The sequence below is a fragment of the Saccoglossus kowalevskii genome, chromosome 17 (assembly GCF_978046115.1).
Source record: "Saccoglossus kowalevskii chromosome 17, keSacKowa6.1, whole genome shotgun sequence".
Taxonomy (NCBI): Eukaryota; Metazoa; Hemichordata; class Enteropneusta; family Harrimaniidae; genus Saccoglossus; species Saccoglossus kowalevskii.
In genome coordinates this window covers 31108455-31119232 of record NC_140657.1, presented here as the reverse complement: position 1 = coordinate 31119232, position 10778 = coordinate 31108455, and the positions used below count along the sequence as shown (strand labels likewise).

Genomic DNA, 10778 nt, shown 5'->3' with positions numbered 1-10778 from the left:
GTCCCACGCCCTACCTACTGAGCTAATCGGGCTGCTCAGACTTTGTATTTTCGTACTCGATTGTCCCAAACCTCCATAATAAGTCAATGCTTTGATTTCACGCACGAAGATACTTCAAATGAGTCTATGAGCTGACAATGATTTGTATTTTTATGAGAAAACTTTTAATCTAATTCAAAGCATTAATTAAATACCGAGTTATTACAGTGAAATGTTTGAATTGTTTATGTTTTATTTATCTCAGCGAGGAAAGCAAACAATATCTATTTTCATGTGAACAACGTTTCAAAATTACGCCCGCTAAGGGGGTTGAACCCTTGACCTTAGGATTAAAAGTCCCACGCTCTACCGAATGAGCTAACCGGGCTGCTCAGGATCCTGTCTTTTCGTACTCGATTGTTCCAAACCTCCATAATAAGTCAATGCTTTGATTTCACGCACGAAGATACTTCAAATGAATCTATGAGCTGTCAATGATTTGTATTTTTATGAGAAAACATTTAATCTAATTCAAAGCATTAATTAAATACCGAGTTATTACAATGAAATCGTTGCATTGTTTGTGTTTTATTTATATCAGCGATGCGAGCGAATAATATCATGTTATTACAATGAAATGTTTGAATTGTTTTTTTTTATTTATCTCAGGGATGTGAGCAAACAATATCTATTTTATATGAACCACGTTTCAAAATTACGCTCGCTAAAGGAGTTGAACCGTTTACCTTAGGATTAAAAGTCCCACGCTCTACCTACTGAGCTAATCGGGCTGCTCAGACTCAGTATTTTCGTACTCGATTGTCCCAAACCTCCATAATAAGTCAATGCTTTGATTTCACGCACGAAGATACTTCAAATGAGTCTATGAACTGGCAATGATTTGTATTTTTATGAGAAAACGTTTAATCTAATTCAAAGCATTAATTAAATACCGAGTTATTACAATGAAATGTTTGAATTGTTTATGTTTTATTTATCTCAGCGATGAAAGCAAACAATATCTATTTTCATGTGAACAACGTTTCAAAATTACGCACGCTAAGGGGGTTGAACCCTTGACCTTATGATTAAAAGTCCCACGCTCTACCGACTGAGCTAACCGGGCTGCTCGGGATCCTGTCTTTTCGTACTTGATTGTCCCAAACCTCCATAATAAGTCAATGCTTTGATTTCACGCACGAAGATACTTCAAACGAGTCTTAACGTAACTCACTATGAGCTGACAATGATTTGTATTTTTATGAGAATACGTTTAATCTAATTCAAAGCATTAATGAAATACCGAGTTATTACAATGAAATCGTTGCATTGTTTGTGTTTTATTTATATCAGCGATGCGAGCGAATGATATCAAGTTATTACAATGAAATGTTTGAATTGTTTGTTTTTTTTTTACCTCAGCGATGTAAGCAAACAATATCTATTTTCATGTGAACAACGTTTCAAAATTACGCCCGCTAAGGGGGTTGAGCCCTTGACCTTAGGATTAAAAGTCCCACGCTCTACCGACTGAGCTAACCGGGCTGCTCGGGATCCTGTCTTTTCGTACTTGATTGTCCCAAACCTCCATAATAAGTCAATGCTTTGATTTCACGCACGAAGATACTTCAAACGAGTCTTAACGTAACTCACTATGAGCTGACAATGATTTGTATTTTTATGAGAATACGTTTAATCTAATTCAAAGCATTAATGAAATACCGAGTTATTACAATGAAATCGTTGCATTGTTTGTGTTTTATTTATATCAGCGATGCGAGCGAATAATATCATGTTATTACATTGAAATGTTTGAATTGTTTTTTTTATTTATCTCAGCGATGTGAGCAAACAATATCTATTTTATATGAACCACGTTTCAAAATTACGCCCGCTAAGGGAGTTGAACCATTTACCTTAGGATTAAAAGTCCCACGCCCTACCTACTGAGCTAATCGGGCTGCTCAGACTTTGTATTTTCGTACTCGATTGTCCCAAACCTCCATAATAAGTCAATGCTTTGATTTCACGCACGAAGATACTTCAAATGAGTCTATGAGCTGACAATGATTTGTATTTTTATGAGAAAACTTTTAATCTAATTCAAAGCATTAATTAAATACCGAGTTATTACAGTGAAATGTTTGAATTGTTTATGTTTTATTTATCTCAGCGATGAAAGCAAACAATATCTATTTTCATGTGAACAACGTTTCAAAATTACGCCCGCTAAGGGGGTTGAACCCTTGACCTTAGGATTAAAAGTCTCACGCTCTACCGACTGAGCTAACCGGGCTGCTCAGGATCTTCACTTTTCGCACTCGATTGTCCCAAACTTCCATAAAAAGTCAATGCTTTGATTTCAAGCACGAAGATACTTCAAATGAGTCTATGAGCTGACAATGATTATGAGAAAACGTTTAATCTAATTCAAAGCATTAATTAAATACCGAGTTATTACAATGAAATGTTTGAATTGTTTATGTTTTATTTATCTCAGCGATGAAAGCAAACAATATCTATTTTCATGTGAACAACGTTTCAAAATTACGCCAGCTAAGGGGGTTGAACCCTTGACCTTAGGATTAAAATTCCCACGCTCTACCGACTGAGCTAACCGGGCTGCTCAGGATCCTGTCTTTTCGTACTCGATTGTCCCAAACCTCCATAATAAGTCAATGCTTTGATTTCAAGCACGAAGATACTTCAAACGAGTCTTAACGTAACTCACTATGAGCTGACAATGATTTGTATTTTCATGAGAAAACGTTTAATCTAATTCAAAGCATTAATGAAATACCGAGTTATTACAATGAAATCGTTGCATTGTTTGTGTTTCATTTATATCAGCGATGCGAGCGAATAATATCAAGTTATTACAATGAAATGTTTGAATTGTTTTTTTTATTTATCTCAGCGATAATATCTATTTTATGTGAACCACGTTTCAAAATTACGCCCGCTAAGAGAGTTGAACCATTTACCTTAGGATTAAAAGTCCCACGCTCTACCTACTGAGCTAATCGGGCTGCTCAGACTTTGTATTTTCGTACTCGATTGTCCCAAACCTCCATAATAAGTCATTGTTTTGATTTCACGCACGAAGGTACTTCAAATAAGTCTATGAGCCGACAATGATTTGTATTTTTATGAGAAAACGTTTTATCTAATTCAAAGAATTAATTAAATACCGAGATATTACAATGAAATGTTTGAATTGTTTATGTTTTATTTATATCAGCGATGTGAGCAAACAATATCTATTTTTATGTGAACAACGTTTCAAAATTACGCCCGCTAAGGGGGTTGAACCCTTGACCTTAGGATTAAAAGTCCCACGCTCTACCGACTGAGCTAACCGGGCGCTCTGTATCCTTTGTTTTCATACTAGATTGTCCCAAACCTCCATAATAAGTCAATGCTTTGATTTCACGCACGAAGATATTTCAAATGAGTCTATGAGCTGACAATGATTTGTATTTTTATGCGAAAACGTTTAATCTAATTCAAGGCATTAATTAAATACCGAGTTATTACAATGAAATGTTTGAATTGTTTATGTTTTATTTATCTCAGCGATGTGAGCAAACAATATCTATTTTTATGTGAACCACTTTTCTAAATTACGCCCGCTAATGGGGTTGAACCCTTGACCTTAGTATTAAAAGTCCAACGCTCTACCGACTGAGCTAACCGGGGTGCTCAGGATCCTGTCTTTTCGTACTCGATTGCCAAAACCTCCATATTAAGTCAATGCTTTGATTTCACGCACGAAGATACTTCAAATGAGTCTATGAGGTGACAATGATTTGTATTTTTATGAGAAAACTTTTAATCTAATTCAAAGCATTAATTAAATACCGAGTTATTACAGTGAAATGTTTGAATTGTTTATGTTTTATTTATCTCAGCGAGGAAAGCAAACAATATCTATTTTCATGTGAACAACGTTTCAAAATTACACCCGCGAGGGGGTTGAACCCTTGACCTTAGGATTAAAAGTCCCACGCTCTACCGAATGAGCTAACCGGGCTGCTCAGGATCCTGTCTTTTCGTACTCGATTGTTCCAAACCTCCATAATAAGTCAATGCTTTGATTTCACGCACGAAGATACTTCAAATGAATCTATGAGCTGTCAATGATTTGTATTTTTATGAGAAAACATTTAATCTAATTCAAAGCATTAATTAAATACCGAGTTATTACAATGAAATCGTTGCATTGTTTGTGTTTTATTTATATCAGCGATGCGAGCGAATAATATCATGTTATTACATTGAAATGTTTGAATTGTTTTTTTTATTTATCTCAGCGATGTGAGCAAACAATATCTATTTTATATGAACCACGTTTCAAAATTACGCCCGCTAAGGGAGTTGAACCATTTACCTTAGGATTAAAAGTCCCACGCCCTACCTACTGAGCTAATCGGTTTAATCTAATTCAAAGCATTAATTAAATACCGAGTTATTACAATGAAATGTTTGAATTGTTTATGTTTTATTTATCTCAGCGATGAAAGCAAACAATATCTATTTTCATGTGAACAACGTTTCAAAATTACGCACGCTAAGGGGGTTGAACCCTTGACCTTATGATTAAAAGTCCCACGCTCTACCGACTGAGCTAACCGGGCTGCTCAGGATCTTCACTTTTCGCACTCGATTGTCCCAAACCTCCATAATAAGTCAATGCTTTGATTTCACGCACGAAGATACTTCAAACGAGTCTTAACGTAACTCACCATGAGCTGACAATGATTTGTATTTTTATGAGAATACGTTTAATCTAATTCAAAGCATTAATGAAATACCGAGTTATTACAATGAAATCGTTGCGTTGTTTGTGTTTTATTTATATCAGCGATGCGAGCGAATAATATCATGTTATTACATTGAAATGTTTGAATTGTTTTTTTTATTTATCTCAGCGATGTGAGCAAACAATATCTATTTTATATGAACCACGTTTCAAAATTACGCCCGCTAAGGGAGTTGAACCATTTACCTTAGGATTAAAAGTCCCACGCCCTACCTACTGAGCTAATCGGGCTGCTCAGACTTTGTATTTTCGTACTCGATTGTCCCAAACCTCCATAATAAGTCAATGCTTTGATTTCACGCACGAAGATACTTCAAATGAGTCTATGAGCTGACAATGATTTGTATTTTTATGCGAAAACGTTTAATCTAATTCAAGGCATTAATTAAATACCGAGTTATTACAATGAAATGTTTGAATTGTTTATGTTTTATTTATCTCAGCGATGTGAGCAAACAATATCTATTTTTATGTGAACCACTTTTCAAAATTACGCCCGCTAATGGGGTTGAACCCTTGACCTTAGTATTAAAAGTCCAACGCTCTACCGACTGAGCTAACCGGGGTGCTCAGGATCCTGTCTTTTCGTACTCGATTGCCAAAACCTCCATATTAAGTCAATGCTTTGATTTCACGCACGAAGATACTTCAAATGAGTCTATGAGGTGACAATGATTTGTATTTTTATGAGAAAACTTTTAATCTAATTCAAAGCATTAATTAAATACCGAGTTATTACAGTGAAATGTTTGAATTGTTTATGTTTTATTTATCTCAGCGAGGAAAGCAAACAATATCTATTTTCATGTGAACAACGTTTCAAAATTACGCCCGCTAAGGGGGTTGAACCCTTGACCTTAGGATTAAAAGTCCCACGCTCTACCGAATGAGCTAACCGGGCTGCTCAGGATCCTGTCTTTTCGTACTCGATTGTTCCAAACCTCCATAATAAGTCAATGCTTTGATTTCACGCACGAAGATACTTCAAATGAATCTATGAGCTGTCAATGATTTGTATTTTTATGAGAAAACATTTAATCTAATTCAAAGCATTAATTAAATACCGAGTTATTACAATGAAATCGTTGCATTGTTTGTGTTTTATTTATATCAGCGATGCGAGCGAATAATATCATGTTATTACATTGAAATGTTTGAATTGTTTTTTTTATTTATCTCAGCGATGTGAGCAAACAATATCTATTTTATATGAACCACGTTTCAAAATTACGCCCGCTAAGGGAGTTGAACCATTTACCTTAGGATTAAAAGTCCCACGCCCTACCTACTGAGCTAATCGGTTTAATCTAATTCAAAGCATTAATTAAATACCGAGTTATTACAATGAAATGTTTGAATTGTTTATGTTTTATTTATCTCAGCGATGAAAGCAAACAATATCTATTTTCATGTGAACAACGTTTCAAAATTACGCACGCTAAGGGGGTTGAACCCTTGACCTTATGATTAAAAGTCCCACGCTCTACCGACTGAGCTAACCGGGCTGCTCAGGATCTTCACTTTTCGCACTCGATTGTCCCAAACCTCCATAATAAGTCAATGCTTTGATTTCACGCACGAAGATACTTCAAACGAGTCTTAACGTAACTCACCATGAGCTGACAATGATTTGTATTTTTATGAGAATACGTTTAATCTAATTCAAAGCATTAATGAAATACCGAGTTATTACAATGAAATCGTTGCGTTGTTTGTGTTTTATTTATATCAGCGATGCGAGCGAATAATATCATGTTATTACATTGAAATGTTTGAATTGTTTTTTTTATTTATCTCAGCGATGTGAGCAAACAATATCTATTTTATATGAACCACGTTTCAAAATTACGCCCGCTAAGGGAGTTGAACCATTTACCTTAGGATTAAAAGTCCCACGCCCTACCTACTGAGCTAATCGGGCTGCTCAGACTTTGTATTTTCGTACTCGATTGTCCCAAACCTCCATAATAAGTCAATGCTTTGATTTCACGCACGAAGATACTTCAAATGAGTCTATGAGCTGTCAATGATTTGTATTTTTATGAGAAAACATTTAATCTAATTCAAAGCATTAATTAAATACCGAGTTATTACAATGAAATCGTTGCATTGTTTGTGTTTTATTTATATCAGCGATGCGAGCGAATAATATCATGTTATTACAATGAAATGTTTGAATTGTTTTTTTTTTTATTTATCTCAGGGATGTGAGCAAACAATATCTATTTTATATGAACCACGTTTCAAAATTACGCTCGCTAAAGGAGTTGAACCGTTTACCTTAGGATTAAAAGTCCCACGCTCTACCTACTGAGCTAATCGGGCTGCTCAGACTCAGTATTTTCGTACTCGATTGTCCCAAACCTCCATAATAAGTCAATGCTTTGATTTCACGCACGAAGATACTTCAAATGAGTCTATGAACTGGCAATGATTTGTATTTTTATGAGAAAACGTTTAATCTAATTCAAAGCATTAATTAAATACCGAGTTATTACAATGAAATGTTTGAATTGTTTATGTTTTATTTATCTCAGCGATGAAAGCAAACAATATCTATTTTCATGTGAACAACGTTTCAAAATTACGCACGCTAAGGGGGTTGAACCCTTGACCTTATGATTAAAAGTCCCACGCTCTACCGACTGAGCTAACCGGGCTGCTCGGGATCCTGTCTTTTCGTACTTGATTGTCCCAAACCTCCATAATAAGTCAATGCTTTGATTTCACGCACGAAGATACTTCAAACGAGTCTTAACGTAACTCACTATGAGCTGACAATGATTTGTATTTTTATGAGAATACGTTTAATCTAATTCAAAGCATTAATGAAATACCGAGTTATTACAATGAAATCGTTGCATTGTTTGTGTTTTATTTATATCAGCGATGCGAGCGAATAATATCATGTTATTACATTGAAATGTTTGAATTGTTTTTTTTATTTATCTCAGCGATGTGAGCAAACAATATCTATTTTATATGAACCACGTTTCAAAATTACGCCCGCTAAGGGAGTTGAACCATTTACCTTAGGATTAAAAGTCCCACGCCCTACCTACTGAGCTAATCGGGCTGCTCAGACTTTGTATTTTCGTACTCGATTGTCCCAAACCTCCATAATAAGTCAATGCTTTGATTTCACGCACGAAGATACTTCAAATGAGTCTATGAGCTGACAATGATTTGTATTTTTATGAGAAAACTTTTAATCTAATTCAAAGCATTAATTAAATACCGAGTTATTACAGTGAAATGTTTGAATTGTTTATGTTTTATTTATCTCAGCGATGAAAGCAAACAATATCTATTTTCATGTGAACAACGTTTCAAAATTACGCCCGCTAAGGGGGTTGAACCCTTGACCTTAGGATTAAAAGTCTCACGCTCTACCGACTGAGCTAACCGGGCTGCTCAGGATCTTCACTTTTCGCACTCGATTGTCCCAAACTTCCATAAAAAGTCAATGCTTTGATTTCAAGCACGAAGATACTTCAAATGAGTCTATGAGCTGACAATGATTATGAGAAAACGTTTAATCTAATTCAAAGCATTAATTAAATACCGAGTTATTACAATGAAATGTTTGAATTGTTTATGTTTTATTTATCTCAGCGATGAAAGCAAACAATATCTATTTTCATGTGAACAACGTTTCAAAATTACGCCAGCTAAGGGGGTTGAACCCTTGACCTTAGGATTAAAATTCCCACGCTCTACCGACTGAGCTAACCGGGCTGCTCAGGATCCTGTCTTTTCGTACTCGATTGTCCCAAACCTCCATAATAAGTCAATGCTTTGATTTCAAGCACGAAGATACTTCAAACGAGTCTTAACGTAACTCACTATGAGCTGACAATGATTTGTATTTTCATGAGAAAACGTTTAATCTAATTCAAAGCATTAATGAAATACCGAGTTATTACAATGAAATCGTTGCATTGTTTGTGTTTCATTTATATCAGCGATGCGAGCGAATAATATCAAGTTATTACAATGAAATGTTTGAATTGTTTTTTTTATTTATCTCAGCGATAATATCTATTTTATGTGAACCACGTTTCAAAATTACGCCCGCTAAGAGAGTTGAACCATTTACCTTAGGATTAAAAGTCCCACGCTCTACCTACTGAGCTAATCGGGCTGCTCAGACTTTGTATTTTCGTACTCGATTGTCCCAAACCTCCATAATAAGTCAATGTTTTGATTTCACGCACGAAGGTACTTCAAATAAGTCTATGAGCCGACAATGATTTGTATTTTTATGAGAAAACGTTTTATCTAATTCAAAGAATTAATTAAATACCGAGATATTACAATGAAATGTTTGAATTGTTTATGTTTTATTTATATCAGCGATGTGAGCAAACAATATCTATTTTTATGTGAACAACGTTTCAAAATTACGCCCGCTAAGGGGGTTGAACCCTTGACCTTAGGATTAAAAGTCCCACGCTCTACCGACTGAGCTAACCGGGCGCTCTGTATCCTTTGTTTTCATACTAGATTGTCCCAAACCTCCATAATAAGTCAATGCTTTGATTTCACGCACGAAGATATTTCAAATGAGTCTATGAGCTGACAATGATTTGTATTTTTATGCGAAAACGTTTAATCTAATTCAAGGCATTAATTAAATACCGAGTTATTACAATGAAATGTTTGAATTGTTTATGTTTTATTTATCTCAGCGATGTGAGCAAACAATATCTATTTTTATGTGAACCACTTTTCAAAATTACGCCCGCTAATGGGGTTGAACCCTTGACCTTAGTATTAAAAGTCCAACGCTCTACCGACTGAGCTAACCGGGGTGCTCAGGATCCTGTCTTTTCGTACTCGATTGCCAAAACCTCCATATTAAGTCAATGCTTTGATTTCACGCACGAAGATACTTCAAATGAGTCTATGAGGTGACAATGATTTGTATTTTTATGAGAAAACGTTTAATCTAATTCAAAGCATTAATTAAATACCGAGTTATTACAATGAAATGTTTGAATTGTTTATGTTTTATTTATCTCAGCGATGAAAGCAAACAATATCTATTTTCATGTGAACAACGTTTCAAAATTACGCACGCTAAGGGGGTTGAACCCTTGACCTTAGGATTAAAAGTCCAACGCTCTACCGACTGAGCTAACCGGGCTGCTCAGGATCCTGTCTTTTCGTACTCGATTGTCCCAAACCTCCATAATAAGTCAATGCTTTGATTTCACGCACGAAACTGAGCTAACCGGGCTGCTCATGATCCTGTCTTTTCGAAGACTTCAAATGAGTCTATGAGCTGACAATGATTTGTATTTTCATGAGAAAACGTTTAATCTAATTCAAAGCATTAATTAAATACCGAGTTATTACAATGAAATGTTTGAATTGTTTATGTTTTATTTATCTCAGCGATGTGAGCAAACAATATCTATTTTTATGTGAACCACGTTTCAAAATAACGCCCGCTAAGGGGGGTTGAACCTTGACCTTAGGATTAAAAGTCCCACGCTCTACCGACTGAGCTAACCGGGCTGCTTAGTATCCTGTCTTTTCGTACTCGATTGTCCCAAACCTCCATAATAAGTCAATGCTTTGATTTCACGCACGAAGATACTTCAAATGAGTCTATGAGCTGACAATGATTTGTAATTTTATGAGAAAACGTTTAATCTAATTCAAAGCATTAATTAAATACTGAGTTATTACAATGAAAAGTTTGTATTGTTTATATATTATTTATATCTATTTTTATGTGAACCACGTTTCAAAATTACGCCCGCTGAGGGGGTTGAACCCATGACGTTAAAATTAAAAGTTCCACGCTCTACCGACTGAGCTAACCGGGCTGCTCAGTATCCTGTCTTTTCGTACTCGATAGCCCAAACCTCCATAATAAGTCAATGCTTTGATTTCACGCACGAAGATACTTCAAATGAGTCTTAAAGTAACTCACTATGAGCTGACAATGATTTGTATTTTCATAAGA

The 10778-nt window shown here is 35.3% G+C and overlaps 2 non-coding genes across 2 annotated transcripts; both read right to left on the bottom strand.

Moving 5' to 3' along the window:
• Positions 1-3270: 3270 nt before the first annotated feature.
• TRNAK-UUU (transfer RNA lysine (anticodon UUU)) lies at positions 3271-3343 on the bottom strand. Its single transcript has one exon. It is a non-coding gene; the product is annotated as a tRNA-Lys (tRNA).
• Positions 3344-9207: 5864 nt separating this feature from the next.
• Positions 9208-9280, bottom strand: TRNAK-UUU (transfer RNA lysine (anticodon UUU)). Its single transcript has one exon. It is a non-coding gene; the product is annotated as a tRNA-Lys (tRNA).
• Between the last annotated feature and the right edge of the window lie 1498 nt (positions 9281-10778).